The sequence below is a fragment of the Symphalangus syndactylus genome, chromosome 2, assembly GCF_028878055.3.
Source record: "Symphalangus syndactylus isolate Jambi chromosome 2, NHGRI_mSymSyn1-v2.1_pri, whole genome shotgun sequence".
NCBI classification, from domain to species: Eukaryota; Metazoa; Chordata; class Mammalia; order Primates; family Hylobatidae; genus Symphalangus; species Symphalangus syndactylus.
The window spans coordinates 65,980,223-65,999,443 of NC_072424.2; the positions used below are offsets into that span (position 1 = coordinate 65,980,223).

Sequence of the window (19,221 nt, forward strand, 5' to 3'; positions counted from 1 at the left end):
TCGGCGCCTCCCGGCCCGGCGCGCCCCCTCCCCGGCCACCCGGGGCCCCGCTCCTCGCACCTTTTCGCTGGAGGAGGACGCCCCACTCCAGGGCCGGACTGGGGGCTCTGGGACTCGGGGGCGGCCGCGGCGGGCGCCTGGGGAGCCGCGGTGTGCTCAGCAGCCGCGGCAGGAATTAGGGGACATGCTCGTTAATTGTTTCCACTATCAGCCGCCGTCTGCCTCCTGTGTGCACGGATCAAACCTTAATTGGTCTTTACATTTATCATGGTGAATTGCGAACCTCCAAACAAGCCTGGGCCGCCGCTTCTGCCAAGGAGGCGCTCCCCTCCCCTCCGCCCCCGGGGCCCCGCAGGGTGTGCGGCGGCGGTCGTGGTTATTTAGACATCTTTATCTCTCGTGAGTTGGGTCGGAAGAGGATCGCACGGTCTCCACCTGACGGAGCCACGTCACGTCGGCCACAAGGGCCCCGCGCTGGGCGCTGGGTTCGGTTCCCGGCCCTCCTCTTGTGGCCGCCTTGGCGTTCATTTTATGATACCTTGCCGGTGTTCCCAGACATCATCCTGCACCGCTCCGTTTTACCGACCTGCAGGGTCTTCCCGCCCCTGATCAGACCCCAACAGCAACCGTAATATATCTGGACCCTATATTTGAACTACGTGGTGAGAATCCGTGAAAGCAAGCCTCAGGGAAAGAAGGAAGACTGTTGAGTTGAAGGTCCTGGAAGAGGGAAGGCTGTAAATCCGTTTTGGAAACGTCAGGCCAAATCGTACAAAGGCTTCCCGCAGAGCACTAGTGCAGTTTTTGAAAATCCCCCTAGACTGCTTTAGACTAGAGGTATTTCCGTCAAGCAAATGACCATTTGACTCCATTGAGAGAGTCCACCACAGAAATGATTAAGTCCTACTAGGTAGGTGGTTAGAAAAGGTTATCAATAGAGGTCTGATGGACCCATCGATAGATGGAAGAATGACTGGGAGATAGATAGTAGATGTGGGATTAGTGCTGAGCCTTAACCCTGCTGCTTGGGGCAGGCTCTACTCACAGGCATTTTTAGCCTACCTCCATGGCAGAGACAGCTCCAGCGCAAGATTCAAAGGGAGGGGGAGGAGGCTTCAACATCCGTTGCTTTTTTCTTTTAGGGGTCGTGGTTGTTAGATTTTCCCTTCACCTCACACCCCTGGCGGTAGGAAATATTTGCAAAAATTTTCTCTCCTTATGACCTCCCAGACTCTGATTTCCCAAGAGGCCAGATGACGATAACTTCAAAGTCTCTCCTCCACCTGGCAGCTCAGGTTCAAATGATTGCTAGTAATTAAAAGAAAGGATGAAGGCAGCGCTTCCTCTGACTGTGATAAGGACATCTTTAGTCACAAGAAACCTGGGGGAGCTGGACTCCTAGAATGCTTTCAGGCCACAGGATTTCACCTGGGTGCTGCCACCCTCCGCTGTAGCTGGAGGGCATGAGCTGTTGGAGTGGCAGAGCTGTTCAATATCACTCAGCTAAACAACACTGACACACCCTGGTGGTGCCCCTTCTATAAGGAGCACTCTCCCACATGTTGATCTATACCTTCGTGGTGGTCAGCATCAACCTGTGAAAGGTATTCCATGGAAATCTTGTATCTCAACTCAGCCACACCAGCTTTTGCTTTTTCATAAAGAGGAACAATCTGATTATTGTGTCTCTAAGTCATCCCAAATATCTTCTGATTGATGTTGGGTTTCTTCACTGAATTCTATGAAATTCCAAGCAGAAACCTAAGATCGTTGATGGGCCAGTGTGACTTGTGGCCAGAGCCAATCACTCAGAATCTCATGTAGTGGTGACTCCAGCTGAGATAACTGTTTAGTTTGTTATTCTATTGTTGTTCAGGGTTGGGGGAAAACTGGAGCCTGACAGCTGAATTGTACTGACTTTCCATTTAGAGCTCAAGGATAATAATCAGTAATGGAGTCAAAACTTGACTTATGACCTGGCATTTTATCACCACAAGTGAATGCTGTGTCAAAACCAAGAGAGTTATGTTGCTTGGCAAATACTGTTCTCGTGGGCATTCATGTGTATCTTTAAATTTTCGTCAAGGTGTTAGACTGACAGTCAGGAGAGCTGCTGTACTTTTCCCTTGGATTGGGGCAACTGGAAGAGGGGCAGAGATCAGACAGCAGACGGTGCAAGGGAAAGATTCTCTTCAGTACCTTGGAGTTCACATTTTGCAAGGATCACCTTTATGTGGGAGGAAATGATTTAGTTTCCACATGTGGTTGGCCATCCACTGTACTCCTGAGACAGTCAGCAAGAATGAGAAATGCAAGCTGTCAGCCTCCCTATTAGGAACATTATGTTGAGAGCACATATAAATCTAACATGAAGTGCTGAATGGCTCTTGGTCTTCACAGACCCAGGTTGAATTTGAATCCATGGCCTTCTGAGGAAAGGCCCCGGCAGCCCCTGAACAGGCTTCAGTAGTCCCTTCAGTGCTAGGCTGCCTGGTTTTTCAGATCCTTATCCTTTTAAAATTAGAACAGGGCTATGATGAGCCAATTTACTGCCGTTCTGTGTAATTTAGGTTATTCACTCAGTGAAATGTAGAGGATGAGAGCACAGTTAAGGCTGCGTATTTCAACTTCAAAGAAAGATCTCAATTTATGCCTGCCAAAGTGTTAAGAGTTCCACTGGCCATAGAGCATCAAGCAAACATGTCTGCTTTGGTGAGATAGCTGTGGATCCAAAAGGAGCTCTACTTCAAGATGTTTTTGGTTTTATTTTATTTTTTTTAACTTGTCATGGTTTGTCGTGCTTCTCTCCCACTCCCCAAATGGGTGGTCTGTTGGGGATGATGAGTCATGATTTCCTGGTTTGGAAAGCGACATCACTCTCTTTTAGAGTTTTGGGGGTTCGGTCCAAGTTTGGTCCTCACGTTTTCTTTGGTATTTTCAGTGTGATGCTCACACTACAGGGCTGGAACGCTCACTGATTAAGGACATTTTAGGAATGATATTATGACTACACGATTTCATTCTAATTCGGAGCATTGCTTTAGAGTTTCGACAGCTGTTATTGGTTCTCCTTTGAAGCATTTTGTTTTTCAGTGGCTTTGCATCACTAGATGGGAATCTGCTTCTTCACTCCCAGTCTAAAGGGTAAGTGTCAGTAAGCCTGCAGACTGGGCTGGGGCTCTGCCATCACAGCGTAAGGTCTGAAATGCCTGCTCGTGAGATGCTCCACCAGTGACGCAAGCAACTGAAAGAAACTCCTGCACCACTTCTGCGTGCTTCTCAAGAACTACAAGTTGGTGTTGGAAAAGAGATTCTTTTTCACTCAACCGTCAGAAATTAAACTTTGTGAGACCTGCTCTAGGTGGAGAAGTGGGTTGCCAGGGTAGGCAATTAATGGGTAAGGAAGGAAGGGCCACGGGCTTCTTTGACCTTGGGAGATACTGCGTTGTATTAGGTACAAAGAAAATTACTGCCACTTCTCAGTGATCTTCCCGTATAACTAAATATACGCTCATTAGGGCTTTTTGTGTTGCTGTTCACTTTCTCACCTTCTTTCATTAAATCCAGATCTTTAACATCCCAGCTGAGCAGCACAGGGAAGGCCGAGAAATGACAGGAAGGCATTTTCCTTTGTTCATATGTTTTGTTTTGTTTTTCATCACCAAGCAGAGGATTGGTAATGAGGAGATGGATCATCCTTTCATTTCAAACCATATGAGGAGTATGTTCCAACAGATAATAAACAAGCACATCGTGCAAAGAAGGGGGGTGAGGAGGCAGGTTAATAAAGCTTTTGTTCCCCTTTGATTAAACTCTTACAAACGAGTCATCACAACTTTCCAATTAAAAGACTATAAATATTATATGTCTAAATATTTCACTTTTAAAAAACAGGGCAAGCAGCAGTATTATAATGCTAAAATACAGCAAAGAATAGAAACATACTACTAAAAGATACGTACTTCTTAATCACTTGGCCTTCCGAGTAAACTCTCTTCTTGGTGTTCTTCATGGTTTATTTCAACTTCAGGTAGAAACTTGGAAAAAGAAAAAGAAATGACCATCTGTCTTGGTCTATGAGGATTAAATGAAACAATATACATGAAACAACCAGCCTGGTACCTGGAAGTTAGACTCTCAATCAGTGATTGCTGTTTTTATTTCTCCCACAACTTCTGCTACACTGTTGCTGCATCTGTGTTAAGTGTATGGAGAGGACCACAGCCTGGCTGAGGCTCTTTAATTCTCAAGCCATAGAGCAGGCAGCTGATTCATAAACAAAGTGCTCACATTTTGAGGGTTTCTTGGAGCTCAGCTGTGACTTCTTTGCTGTCTCTCCCATTCTAAGCAGATGCCGTAGATTATCTGCTTTGCATAGTGGTCTGGATGTACTGATACCTTGAGAAGCCCCCATTATCTACTTCCTGCAGTTCACCAGCTTTTCCTTGAAATGCAGCTGCCAGTAAAAATGAGAATTGGCAAAAGCCAATGGGGTGTGTGGTTTATCTCTGGATTCCTTGTGTGGCTTGTTGTATCTAAAATATTGTTAAAGAAACAGGTACAGCTTAGGCCTTATTTAAGAATTGAAAGGATCAGATTGTTTTTGAATTTTTTTTTGTTTAAGGAACCATTAATTTAGACAGGCTGTAGTGGAGATTTGAGAACATTTCGGGATATAGATTTTACCCCCAGCTGTGGTGCTGATGGCCCAGGCTATCATGCACCATTTCTAGACCTCATTTTTCTATTCTGTGAGATGGGAATAACACTAATATCTCTAACTTCCTTTATACAGTCTTTGTGAATATCTAATATAATAAAGGTAGAAATATATTGGTAGAGCTTCAAGAAAAATTCAAACAATTATTATCAATAATTTATTTGATTTAATGGTCCACTAGTTTCTTAGTTGTATCAAATTACACAGAATATTTTAATTATTCTTATTTCAAGAAAGAACAATAAATAAATTGTGAATCTTAGAGCTTCGACAGCATTGATTTTTGTATTGAAGGCTCATGAAAGAGGATGTAATGTGTTAATAACCAAGTTAAAGACTCTTAAGCCAGAATACTAGATGAATGTAAAGGATGATTATATATATTGAAAGCAATTTTAGTTCATGGCACGATGATCTTTAAGCTGCGAATTGACTGATTGCTGTGGTCTAAATGTTGGCGTCCTTCCAAAATTCATATGTTGAAACTTAACCCCCAGTGTGATAGTACTAAGAGGTGGGAAGTTTTGGGAGGGGATTCGGTCATGAGGGCTCCACTCTCATGAATGGGATTAGTGCCCTTAGAAAACAGGTTGAAGGGAGCTACCTTGCCTCTTTCACCATGAGAAGACACAGCATTCATCTCTTCCATCACAGCTTGGTCTCGAACCTCCCAGCCTCCAGAACTGTGAGAAATAAATTTCTATTATTTCCAAATTACCAAGTAATTCTACAGGTTTTTGCTATAGTAGCCCAAGTGGATGAAGACATTGATCTCCCTGTGATTATCGCTACTACATGCTACAAACTGTTGCCCACTGGGGGTTACTTTTTCAACTTAAGAGAACACAGCTTCCTTATACATAAAAATCTATAAAACATGCAATTTGTTACCCTCTGAAAATATCCTTTTTCTCAAAACTGGGGTTGATGAATGTTCAGGCTGCATATTCTCCCTATAGTAGGCATTGAGTAAAATAGTGATAACTTTATCTCTGTATTGTGTGTGGTTCTCAGGCATCAGAAGAACAACTGTAAATGCAGAAATCCCATGCGAGATGTTAATTTAGGAGCTATTAATAATTTCTCAGATATGACCTCATGTATCAACTCAGCACAACTCTAGTGTTAAAGTTATTAAAGAGCATATGGGGGGACGATGAACCATTGGTTAATGTTTAAAAAATATCTTTAGTTCTGAGCTTTATATCATGATCTGTTTTGAGGAAAATCCTAATGTCAAGGCCACGTCCAGTCCTCTGACATCTTCCCTCCTTTGTCACCTTCTAGAGGAAGCCTTCCTTTCCCCCTTCTGCAGGTCTTTCTTCCTTTAATAGCTGTCTTTGTTTTAATGGGGAACCTGTGGGGGGCAGGGTAGAGATAAGGAAAGGAAAAAATGAACTGAAGGAATAAAGAAACAACAGGAAAAGAGAAAATAAGAAAGATTTTTCAGAAGTATTTATATCTCTTACAGTCCCTTAAATACTAAAAATTAGAAACTTGAGATGGTATGTGACATTCGTGCCCTGACACTTTGCCTAATGTGAAGTGGTAATGGTGCTCAGCTTTCCCATGGCAGCCCCGAGTCTGACTTTAGAGAATTCCTTACATATTCTGCCAGGGCAGACACGTGACTAATTTATTTCTGTTCTAAAAGACCTCAGAGAAGAAGACTGGTCTAGAATACCTCTGAAAGTTACAGCACACTGCAACAGAGTGGATATTTATTTTTATTTTATTAAAAAAATGATTTAAAGATACTACGATGTCAAGATGACATCGTTAGGTGACATGGCCATAATATGTTGGGACTAATGTACTCAATTGATTGGGTCACTGAGTCAAGTCGTGGGCTCAGTACTCCAGTTCATCATCTAATTTTTAGCCCTTTATTATTTTTGAGTAAAAATAGCATTTAAAAATACTGTTTTAATAAATACTGAAACATACTCATTATAAAGAAAGACTAGGTAATAGAAAGTTTAAGTGAAAGTCTCCACCCCATACTCCCATCTCTCAATTCCTTACCCAGAGAAATTTGCCGTTAAGTGTGATGTATAGCCTTTTAGCCATTGTTTGTATATATAATTGGTTGGATGAGTTAAAGGACAAATCTCTAGAAGTAGAATTTTCCAATCAAAGTTTTGTGCATTTCAAATGTTGAAAGAAAATGCCAATTGCATACCAAGCCCTTTAAATGGATTTGATCAACTCATTTAAGCACGTCGCTGGATACAAGTGAAAACCCCATCCGGCCCCATCTCTAGGACAGCATTGGGCTAGCTCAAGTACGGTAGACCAGGGGACAGTAGCACTCCACACCCAAGGGCTTTGGAAATTTGTAGGAGGAGAGGTATTCTGTTGTCGCCTTGACTGGGAGGTTAAAATAAGGGATTGGGAGATTAGGCTTGATGCAGTGCACAGGGCAGTTCCACACAATTAAACGTTGTCCTGTGTCCCACACAATTTACAAATATTTTGGTGGGCATTCATATTGGTGAAGAACCTGCTTATTATTCTGGGCCCAGAGCCTAACTACATTTTACATATAAATTCAAAGTTGGTTTTTGCTGTTGTTGTTGTTTATGGTTTTAATACACATTGAAGTTTTTAGGCATATAACCGCCATGTAAATTGAGAGTTAAAACATTATGGAAAATTGCCTCACTGTGGCATTTAAGCCATAGACCAACATATCTTTGTCAGTCTATATTCACTACTAGGGCATTTGCAGGGATTCTATGTATAATCTCTATGTCTAAGCTTATATATTTAGAGCATTATACTGACTTTTAAAAAAACGTGGAGTAAATTATATTATTTATTTCACTTAAGGTACACTACAAAATATTTGTTATAAAAGGAGCTGTGTCGGGCCGGGCACAGTGGCTCACGCCTGTAATCCCAGCACTTTGGGAGGCCGAGGCGGGTGGATCACCTGAGGTCAGGAGTTCGAGGCCAGTCTGGCCAAAGTGGCGAAACCCCTTCTCTTCTAAAAATACAAAAATTAGCCAGATGTGCTGGTACGCGCCTGTAATCCCAGCTACTCGGGAGGCTGAGACAGGAGAATCCCTTGAACCTGGCAGGGTGGAGGTTGCAGTGAGCTGAGATCATGCCGTTGCACTCCAGCCTGGGCAACAAGAGCAAAACTCCGCCTCAAAAAAAAAAAAAAAAAAAAAAAAAAGCTGCGTCCGACAAGGTTGAAACCCACTGCTCCAGAGAGCAGTCACATTTCCTGGTTCAGATGTGCTCTGCTGGCTCATGTGGTCTCTGGTTCTCTGATTCCGCTTGGCTGGCTCCTGAGGTGCCCACCTCCTTCTCCATGCCCCAGAACCCAGAGGTTAAGAGTTACTCCAAGCTTACACCACAGTCTCAGAGAACATGACCCAGACAGGTCCATTCTGCCTTGTGTACTCCAAAAGAACAGTCAACTTGTTGGCAGAAGAGTTCCTCTCAGTTCCTGGGAGAAAGCAAGTTGACCAACCTAGTGACCATGAAGCACGCCTGAGAGGAGTGAAAACAAGAAGATACTCGCTCTCTGCCTATGCTAACTAGCGCTTTTTGCAGTTGTAGGTATGGAAGGAGAGAGTGCAAGTGTAAGAGATTATTTAGTTGCATTTCAGGATATTTCTTAGTCTCCCTCTTATTCTCCTAAAATGATTTATTACTGTTTTTTGACCTTTGTTTTACATAATGTGAAAATCCTTTCTCCACAATATTGACTTCCTCTGGAATTATAAGACTCTGAAATTTTAAAAAGAAGAAATCTGAATCCATCACTAAAATGTCAGCCTCATCCAGAATGCAAGTTCTATGAGTATAGGGTTCTGCATGTTTTGTTCATCATTCTAGTCCCAGCATGTAGAACAGTACCTAATCTGTTCTCAATGATACTGATTGAATTAATAAATTCAAATATTATGTAAAGAATCCTTTCCATTTTTTTTAAGTTGCAGAGCTGTGACAAATATTCCTCTTATTTCCCCATGCAACTGTGCTTCCAAATGTCAAAAGTCAAACCTTTTTGTACAACCTTGTTTAACCCTAATCTCCTAATTTACTCCAGTGTCATGAAGAACCAGTATTGTGCTGGATAACTGTAACACAGGAATATCGCACAGACTTATATATAATGAATATCAGCTAGAAATCATGAAATCCCTCTTAGGGCATTTCATTCTTGAAACCATGTTTTGTTTGTTTTCCTTTTCAGTATTTCTTCTGCAAATCAAATCTATCACTGTTGTTTCTCTTTTAAAGCAATGTGAAAAATCAAATGTCCTGCTTATTGACATTGTTAAGATACAATTGCAGTGTTTGGGGGGTACAGGTCATCAAGCTTTGAGCATATATGTGCTGAAAGTTGGTGTGCCCTGGAGTGTGCCAGGCAATTTTCCTTCAGTCTGTGCTATAACTGGTAGTTTTTGCAGTTTTAGGTGTGGAAGAAGATTGCAAGTAACAATTTGAAAAATCCACCTTATCTACCTCAAAAGAAGGGGGCAATGACTTAGCATTGTTCCCAGCCTGCTCTGTGTCATCAGAGGCACATGTTTGAAAGACTGGTTGTCTGTCCAGGCGTGGTGGCTCACGCCTGTAATCCTAGCACTTTGGGAGGGCGGAGGAGGGTGGATTACCTGAGGTCGGGAGTTTAAGACCAGCCTGGCCAACATGGTGAAACTCTGTCTCTACTAAAAATATGAAAAATTAGCCGAGTGCAATGGCACATGCCTGTAATCCCAGCTACTCTGGAGGCTGAGGCAGGAGAATTGCTTGAATCTGGGAGGCAGACATTGGGGTGAGCCAAGATCATGCTGCTGCACTCCAGACTGGGCTACAGAGCAAGACTTCATCTCAAAAAAAAAAAAAAAAAAAAAGAAAAAAAAGAAAAAAAAGACTGGTTCTCCATTCCTGTGGTAGGCAATGTACCCCACAAATTATCACTGCCCAGTCAAAGGCCTATATAAAAGTACTAACTGTCCCAGCACTTTGGGAGGCCGAGGCGGGCGGATCACGAGGTCAGGAGATCGAGACCACGGTGAAACCCCGTCTCTACTAAAAAATACAAAAAATTAGCCAGGCGCGGTGGCGGGCGCCTGTAGTCCCAGCTACTCGGAGGCTGAGGCAGGAGAATGGCGTGAACCCGGGAGGCGGAGCTTGCAGTGAGCCGAGATTGCGCCACTGCACTCCAGCCCGGGCGACAGAGCGAGACTCTGTCTCAAAAACAAAACAAAACAAAACAAAACAAACAAACAAAAAAAAAAGTACTAACTGATCCTAAAAGAAACAGAAAATAACAAGGACTCTTCCTATGTTTCTTCATTTATCTACCTTTGTGGACATCTGCTGAAAATTGTGTATCCACCATAACTCTTACTCAGTTACAATCATAGTATAACCATTGTATTAGGACCTGAGATAGATGCAAAAATAAATATGATGCAGTCCTTGACCTTGAAGATTTTACAGTGTGGTAGGGAAATATGGATATAGAGATTTACGTGCAAAGACGTCCTTGAATTGGATAGATTAATGTGGAAACACAGAAAAAAAGAGTAATGAATTCTTCCTAAAGTGAGCGTTTGGGTAGTGGAAGAAAATTAGGAAAGGCCTCATAGGAATGAGATTTGACCTTGGCTCTGAATAATAAAAAGCATTCAAGTATAGAAAACACCAAATGTAAGTCTGAGAGTAGAAATAAGGATGATGTCTCTAGCAAATGGAAAGTTTGGAGGACTTAAAGGGGAAAGTGTGGAAATAAGTCAGGAGATGAGACTGAAAGTGGAAGTTTGAAAACTTTTCTTAAAGGATATTATATATTGGGCTGAGAAGTTTAGACTTAAGGACTTATCATATGCTAGATGGAGTGGAGAGAAGGCAGACTGCAGGCATAGTGACCATTAGAATACATTTAGGAAAACTTAGGAGGAGAGATAGCAGGGCAGCAACCTTGAGCATTGGCCTTCAGTAGAAGTGATAACCTCAAAGGCCTCTAGGGCTATGCAGGTATCTTGAATAATTAAAGGGTTGAGCAGAAGGCAACAGAAAGTCATGGAACCTACAGTGGCAGAAAGACTAGGTGCCCCAAAGCACTCAAATTCAATAAAAAAAAAGTAACAATGACAACAACATCTCTGTTGAACAAATAGAGCTCATCTGGGGATCAGATTTGTTCTGCAGATGTCAGTTTGCCACTCTTTGATCAATATAGAATGATCTGTTTACTCTCTTTTTGGTACCCTTTCAGAAGAGACAGCATTCCTGATCTTCTCTGGTGAACTATGCTGGTCTTCGGTCACTCTGAAAGTCAAAGACTTTGGTACTTTCTCAACTTCTGCTTCTTTAGTTCAAATTCACTTCCTTTTTTTCTACCTTCAGTGCAGCCACAGATCATTTGGTTCCCTCCGCCCCCATTCTTAGAGTCTTTCATATTTTTTACCTTCCAACTCAAAGTACATTTTGTTTAAAATCAATACATGAAATTATAGTAATAACCACAACTAAACTAAGATTTGCATAACACTTCCTGCTTAAGATGCATTTTCATCCCCTTCTTTTGAGGTAGATAAGGCAAATTTTTCAGATTAAAAAACCCAGACTTCATTTAAATGGCATATGCAAGTCATACAGCTGGAAGATGGCAGTGGAACTTTGGTCTCTCTCACTAAATCACTTTGCTCTTTTCTTGACCTCATCATGCCTCCCATGGCCTCTTTGCAAGTTGGATGACTCATCTGCATATTTGTTCCGTCTAAGTACAGAGACGAAGAATACTGGTTCAGAACTTAGAAAACAATGGCATTTTAATAAAAATGACACTTTGGACCTTTAAAACATTAAGTTAATCTTTTCTTTAAACCCACAATTTTGTTGAGTTGACAGTGTGCTAAAATGATGAATATTTAAAGGCTTTTTTTCTTAATATGGAAAATTTATTCCAGTGACTACGTTTAAAACTCTTGAACTTTGAACTCTTGAACTCATTCATTTGTTTATCCATCAAACCTTTATTATCAGATATTGTGCTAGAAATACAAAAAGGAATAAAACATGGTTTCTGGCAGCAACTCAAGCTCCAGGTCATTTCTGATTGCCTCCATGGTGGATCCAAGGACTGACTATCTTCTGAAGGGCTTTTCCCCAATGCCCTTCTGAAAGGATTTGTACAAATACATCAATCTTTTTGACAGAACCATCTCAAGTTTTACTTAACTATAAGCAAAACTGGCAAGCATATAGCATTCTTTGAACAATAGGTAAACAGAAAAATCATGTGGCCTACAAATGTATTTTTAAACCAAAAAAATGTGGGGGGATGAGGGTGATGATCCAACTCAGAGAACAGCCATTTTCAGTAGACTGTTTTGAAAAAACAACTGATTTGTCTTCTTATTAAGATTCAAGAGAGAATTGCATTTATATAACTTGAATAAACATCTAAAATAATTAAGGATTGCCTGAATTTGAAAATCATGACTGCCAAATTTAAAACAGAGATGAAAGCAGCCAATAGAAGAAAATCAGTTAGTGAAGTAAAAAAGAATTTGCAAAACTCTCCCAGAACATAGAAGAAATGGGTAAAAGATTGAGGTGATGAGTGAGATTTAAAAATATGGGGAAAAGATCATGGAGATTCAGTCAAGGAATATAGAATTCCTAAAAGAGACAATTGAATTGTTGGGCCAGAAACAAAGATCAAAGTGTTAAGATAAGAAAAGATCCAGAGAAACTCGGTCTAAACATCTAGACATTGAAAGTGTGAATAACATTCCCATTCACATTGTATTGTCATAACAAAACAATGACAATGCTCAACCATTAAGAGAACGTAAAAATCCTAGACATTTTCACCACCCTGCTCCCCTACTCCTGCCCCCGCCGCCTGCAACACACACAAAATAAACCAACAACAACCCACCAAGTTATCTACTATGTCTGTTAGGATTCCTGCAGGAAGCAGCAACCACCTCTGATGGTTTCATGAAGAGACTTTAATAAAGGCACTACTTACCGAAAGGATTAAAAGAGCAAACAGGAAGGTGAGGCGCCCAGAGACTAGCAACAACCTGTTTAATGTCTCTTGGGTTAAAGAAACAAGAAGAGGAAGTAAAGTTAGCAGAGCAGGGGCCCTGTATGTGTTCTAAAATCACAAAGGGACAGAGCTGCTGTAAGAGATTCTGCACTGGGCTAGGGGAAATGGAGAAAAGGTAAGTTCTGACCTCTCTCTCCCCTCCTGCCCTCTGATCACCTGCTGGTGCTTTCCATTGCCTGAACCCAGCCCGGAGCCAGCAGGCGAGGGGGCTAACAGAGGCAGAAAACAGCTGTGAGCCTTCTAGTGGTCACAGCAGGGTAGAGAAACATTGAATGGATTTGGAGGGCGGGGTGAGGACTTGAAAAAAGAGACTAAGTAGTATATTTATCAAGGATCAAATAACTAGTTCAATTGAGAAATACTCAGTTAGGTTTGGAAAAAAATACTATAGGACATGGATTCCATATTCAAAAATACTGTAGTACATTAATTTGTTGTTCATGTGTGAATGAAGTAAAAAAAATAATCAAGGATAAGCAAGGGCTTAGGGAACTTTCTAGAGGATTCAGGGAGTGTAAGACAAACTCAGTCTCTTGCTCTCTGAGCTTATATTCATGTTAAAGTTAATTTGTAATGAACAGAGTCATGTGCTGGAAGGAAAAACTTCTCCTTTCCCAATTCAGGTCCTACTGGTTAGGGGCCTGTGAATTAAGTGACAATAAACAGATTAATGGGAGAAAAATATATTAGGTATGCAGGAGTACCTTATATAGAGAGTAGCTCCCAGAACAGTTAGAGTCTCTTAGACTATTAGTCTATCAGTCTAATAAGACAGTCTATTAGTCTCTAATAAGAAGGGCAGAAGTTAGAGTTTCAAAAGTTGAAAGGTTCTGATGGGGCTCATTCACACCGTTTTTTTTGATTGTCCTGGTGTGCAAGGTCACTACCTTCCTGAATGGACACCTCTCCAAAGGGGCTTTAGGGGCAGCTGACTCTCATAAAGCACTGTCAGATGAAGGAAATTCAAAGATTTCTTTCTGAATCTTCTGCAGCTCAGAAGTCTTTACTTTGAAGTATCTCCATACCAGTTTGATGGGCTGTTGGTCTCTTCACATGGTTATAAAAGTGGAAGCACAGGGTGCTACAGGTATACCTTGGAAGGGAAGGACCTGGTTCAGCATGATTAGGGAGACCTTGGAAGGAAGTGGGGTCTTAGTTGAGCCTGAAGGATGAGTAGATGTTAATCAGGCACAGCACCTCAGGAGAAATCCAGGAAGAGGGATCAGTAATATGTACCATGTACCCTCAGGTTGGCACCCAGTAGGTATTGAGCAACCATGATACGAGAGTTAATTAAAATAACCTAACAACTAAAAGTCTTAAGAAAATATTCACAGGGAACTGATGTCATATATCCATTTAGGAAGTATATACTGATCATCCATTAAGGAGCTGGCACTGGGACACAAAAACAAGTAAAATGTATTCAGACCCATGCTTTTGACTGGGCAGTCCCAGAGGGAAGCAGGTAGAGACTTAGAGAATTAAAGAAGCCCTTGATGAGAACTGTGTTCAAAGCACTATAGGGAAGTGTGGTTGCTATGATGCATCCTATCTCCCCACTTGCCTGCTGAAAAGAGCTTTGATTTGGTGTGCTGCACTTGACCCCTGGATCATCTCCTTTCCTCCTCAGAACTTTGCTGTTATGTTTGGGGATATTCAAAGTGTCACTAATAATATTAATGCCTGTGTCATCCTTGTCAATGAGAACTGTAGAGGAGAAAAGATTTCTTATCCATTGCTAGATTCATAGCTGAGGCTTCTATAACAAAAGACAGATACAGATTAACAGGAGAAAAGCATACAAACTTATTTAATGTAAGTCTTGCATGACACAGTAGCCTTCAGAAATGAAGATCTAAAGAGGCAGAGAAACCTGTGTATTTTCATTCCTGAGTTTGATGAAGAAATGGATAGTTGTGGAAAAGTAAGACTGGGTAAAAAAAGTATGGTCTAATGATAGGAAACCAGGAGGAACTTAGCAAAGCCGGTTTGTTCTCTGGGTCTTCAGAGCTCACATGAAGGTCTTGTGGCCTATTCAGGTGAAGGTCAGAAACTCCTTTTCTAGAACTAATAGCCTGCTTCAGGGGAGAAGGGTGAGAGAAGGTCAGAGAGAGACCTTCCTGCTTCTGCAGCTTTCTCAAACACCAAGGTGCCATATTTGGGGATAGCATATCCTCATCCCCATCAGAATCATATTTTCAAAGATCTGTCAGCCAGTTGGCAATGCTAACTGTGTTTCCACTTTTTCATCTCCTTTCATTTCTATGCTTTATCATGGTAAAAGAAATAGCGCAGCTAACTGTTTAGTTTCCCAGAAATTTGGATGAAATTACTGAGGAAATATCTTGTCAAAAACCTGTTTTTAAGTTTGTTTATTCAAATGAAGAAAGCACAGGGAGTTCTTCAACAGTTCTACATTAAAAGGCATATCTTGTATTGACTAACAAAGATTTTCTCCTTGACGAAACTTCAGTAAGGTTCCTCTGAGCCCTCTGCTTCACTAGACCCACCTTGGGCTTCTGTCTCCATCCTTGCAGTAGAGTCCAGTTTGGGCAAGAATCCAGTCAAGTCGATTTAGCCAGAATCTTCCACCCTCCATATCTGATCAAATTACCTGTACCCATCCCCCACCATGTCCCAGGCGACATCTAATCACCCTGGCCTGCCTTCAGAAGAATCTTGTTAGGTCAGTTTAGTGAAGAATTACCCTACTGATGTGGTTTGGCCCTGTGTCCCTACCCAAATCTCATCTCAGATTGTAATCCCCATAATTCCTATGTGTCGAGAGAGGGGCTTGGAGGGAGGTGATTTGATCACGGGGATGGTACCCCCACGCTGTTCTCCTGATAGTGAGTTCTCACAAGATCCAGTGGTTTTATAAGTGTTTGACAGTTCCTCCTTCACATGCTCTCTCTCTTGCCACCATATAAGACGTGCCTGCTTTCCCTTCCACCATGATTATGTTTTCTGAGGCTTCCATGTGGAACTGTGAGCCAATTAAACCTTTTTCTTTGTAAATTACCCAGTCCTGGGCAGTTCTTCATAACAGTGTGAAAACAGATTAATATACCTATTCTTTTAGTGAGGTTCCATCCATGGAACCCCCAACTCTGCTCATTGGCTGTAAATTCCCACTTTTCCTGGCTGTATTTGGAACAAGCCCAATTTCTGTCCTCTACTGCAAAACCCCATTGAAGGAATCCTGAGTAAAGTCTGCCTTACCGTTCTTAACAAAAGTGTAAGAATAATATTTTTTAACATGACACATATTTCAGTAATCATTATCCTTAATAAGTCTTTAAGGGACATACAAAGAAAAAAAGTAGCACAAAAAAGGGAAATAACCACAACATGTGCTTGGTAATAAGGTACATATAACCTAAAATGAGATCATTAATTAATTAGAATTGTTCAAAGTTACTTCTCCTCTGGAAAAATGAGACTTTTATATTTATAGTTAAATGTGTAATTAAGTATTCTATGCATGTCATGTATAAAGGTATATTTATGCAATGTAATTTTAATCAGCTTTCTATATTATTTATCAGTAAAAATAAGAAAAATGCAAGAGTGCTTTGGACTTTAATATGCAGAATCTTAAGTCTCACATCCTGTCACTTTTGTGGGAAAAAGTAAATGGTTGGATAAGAAATATGGTGATTTAACTTATTTTCAAGTTACGAAAATAATGTGATTCTTGGTAGCTATGAAAACAGAGTAGTCTCTAATGAAATATATGCATGAAGGGAGCCATTAAGTCACACTTTATCTTCTTTATCTGGGTTTGTGATAAAATGTTCCCTACTGTTTAAAAAAAGCTGCAGTGAATTGAAGAGCTAAACTCTCTCCATCAAGGGACTAATGATTCTCCTGTTAAAATGTAAATGGAGCAGCCTTGAGTGCTTTAAAGCTTGCTAGGAAAGACTGTGGAATTGTCATTATCCTGTCATTACAGTGGCTCCCCACAGGAGAAATTGTAAAGGGGAAGGAGGGTTGAACTGAACCTCTAAGTACCAGGGACACTTCCTGTAGCACTGAGGCAGTTAAGAGAAGAGCCTGGTATTCCAGAGAGGGCAAGTGAGGAAGCAGACATAGGAAAGCGTTTTAGAAGGTGATATATTAATAGTTCGGATATTTGTCCCCACTCAAATCTCGTGCTGAAATGCAATTCCCAATGTTGCAGGTGGGGCCTGGTGGGAGGTGTTTGGATCAAGGGAGTGGATTTCTTATGAATAGTTTAGCACCATTTCCTTGGTGCTGGCCTCCAAATAGTGAGTTCTTGCAAGCCTTGGTCATTTAAAAGTGTGCGGCTCCCCGTTGCCCCGCTCTCTCTCTTGCTCCTGCTTTTGCCATGTGGTGTGCCTGCCCCCACTTCACCTTCTGCCATGATTTTAAGCTTCCTAAGCCCCCAGAAGCAGATGCCAGTGATGTGTTTCCTGTTTTGCCTGCAGAACTGTGAGCCAAGGAAACCTCATTTCTTATAAATTATCCAGCCTCAGGTGTTTCTTTTTAGCAGTGCCAGGATAGCCCAATACAGAAGGTCAGGTTAGAGAGAAAGTCCTGGGTAGATGCAGAGGCCACAGCCACTGTTGGGGTGGGTGAGGACAGGTCTGAAAAGATTACGATTTTTTTTGGAAGTCAAATTAAATCATTCCGGTGCTGGGTTCAATCTGGACTTTATTCTTTCAGAGCAGAAAGGGGCTCAAAGGCAAGAAATTGTCCTTGGACTGGAAAGCAGAAATGAAGTAAAACAGGAGAGGTCCATGCGCCTCTGAAATTGTGTGTAAAAATGCATGTGTCTCTGTGTCTCTGTCTCTCTAGGGAGAAGATCAGATCTTTAGCAAGCATCAGATTCTCAAAGGGGTCAATAACTCTATCCTCTTTTCCCCTTCTCCCTTGGCCAAAGAAACTAACAAAAAGCTACTGAATTAGAAATGAAACTTCCCATGTATGGAGTTCTTATCATCTGAAAGTGAAGTGTCAACAGGGGCCACTTGAAAGAATTTATTGTTTTAGACTTATGCCAAGAGAATTGATTAACCTAAGCTTATAGTTGTAATGTTTTCTCCCTCGACTATATGTCATTTATCTCTAAACTCCTTCACACTATAGCGAAATTTAATTGTGCATTGAAGTGAATCTGTGTTAAACTAATGGGTGAAGTGGAATGAAAGAAAATCTTCTGAGAAGAAATAAAAGTCCAGAACTCAAAGAACTAGACTTTCAATCTATTTTTCATAGGATATCTTCCCTCCTGTTCCTCCCACCTTCAGGCCCCAGCCCATATGTGGCATCAACAAAAACCTGCCTTTTCCTACCAGACTGTATTACCCACATGACTTTCATCTTTACTCACAAGATTCATTTTCCGTATGATGTATATGTTTGGGCCCTTTCTCTGTCTGTCCCCATGCTACTTAATGTGGAGTGACAATACCTGGGTACCACACCGGAGCAAGGTGTTATTATCAGTGTGGCATTCGCTGTCCATGTCAGGTTGGGTTTGCAGGCGGCTTGCAGTCCAGGCATCTGGCAGCTGCTCTTTGTGTAAGGTTAGTTCCATTGCAGTGCTGAGCAGCGTTCTCAGGAGGCAGGTAGCATCAGAGGCACATAGAAATGGAAATGGTTGGCACTGAACTTGGTGACTGGGCTCCTTTTATGTCATTTAAGGATTTATTCATCATCTAGCCGGAGGGGAAATATGTGCATGTTCTCAGTAGTTATAAGTTTAATGCCAGAATATAGACACACATTGCTGGCAGTCTTTTTAATGATAGGATAAAAAGCTTTCAGAGGCGAGAAGGTAATGGTGGGGAGCAAGAGACTGTGACAAAAATAGGGACGTCATAATTTGCCTCTCCTCCACATTCCTGAATTAGAATGTATGGGAAATTGACTCTGGGGTAAAGCTATTTCTGCTCTTCTCTGCTCTCATCCATTTAGTGCAAATGAAAATGCTGAAAAATTATGGACCCAGAAATCCTAATGGACATGATGTAACGGAATCTTAAAGACATGAACAAGAACATCTAAAAATATTTTTCTTGATAGAAATCTGATACAACCAGGACATTTGATAAGATTATAAATTAGTTCACCTATTATTCTAGAAGCAAAACTAGTTAGGCTAAGGATACGGTGTATAATATAGAAAAGAAGCCTTTTTCCTTTCTGGAAATATTGTTTTTCAAAATGAGTATTCAAATTTTTTAAGAGAAAAATTCACACTAGAATTTTATATACATATATTTTTCATGTGTTAAAACTTTTAGAACAAAAGCCTTAACATACTCCCTGAATTTTATATTTCTTACAAAGGATATTGAATTAAGTATTCAAGAGTGTTTTAAGTATATTTATTTTCTGTGGCATTATACTTAGCCAAAATCATTTTATGCTATATGCATTTTCT

General features: G+C 41.1%; 1 protein-coding gene across 3 annotated transcripts in view; it reads right to left on the reverse strand.

Moving 5' to 3' along the window:
• CNR1 (cannabinoid receptor 1) overlaps positions 1 to 12,960 on the reverse strand; it is a 40,078-nt gene extending 27,118 nt beyond the window's left edge. The window contains exons 1-3 of one of the 3 annotated variants that reach the window (XM_055258376.2): positions 12,726 to 12,960; positions 5,325 to 5,403; positions 3,963 to 4,037 (exon numbers count right to left, since the gene is read on the reverse strand). The gene's annotated coding sequence lies outside the window, so the exon portion shown is untranslated. Of the gene's footprint in view, positions 1 to 60; positions 407 to 3,962; positions 4,038 to 5,324; positions 5,404 to 6,000; positions 6,078 to 12,725 lie in introns of those variants that run through there. The other 2 variants (XM_063619283.1, XM_055258370.2) reach the window with 2 other exon arrangements.
• Positions 12,961 to 19,221: the final 6,261 nt, after the last annotated feature.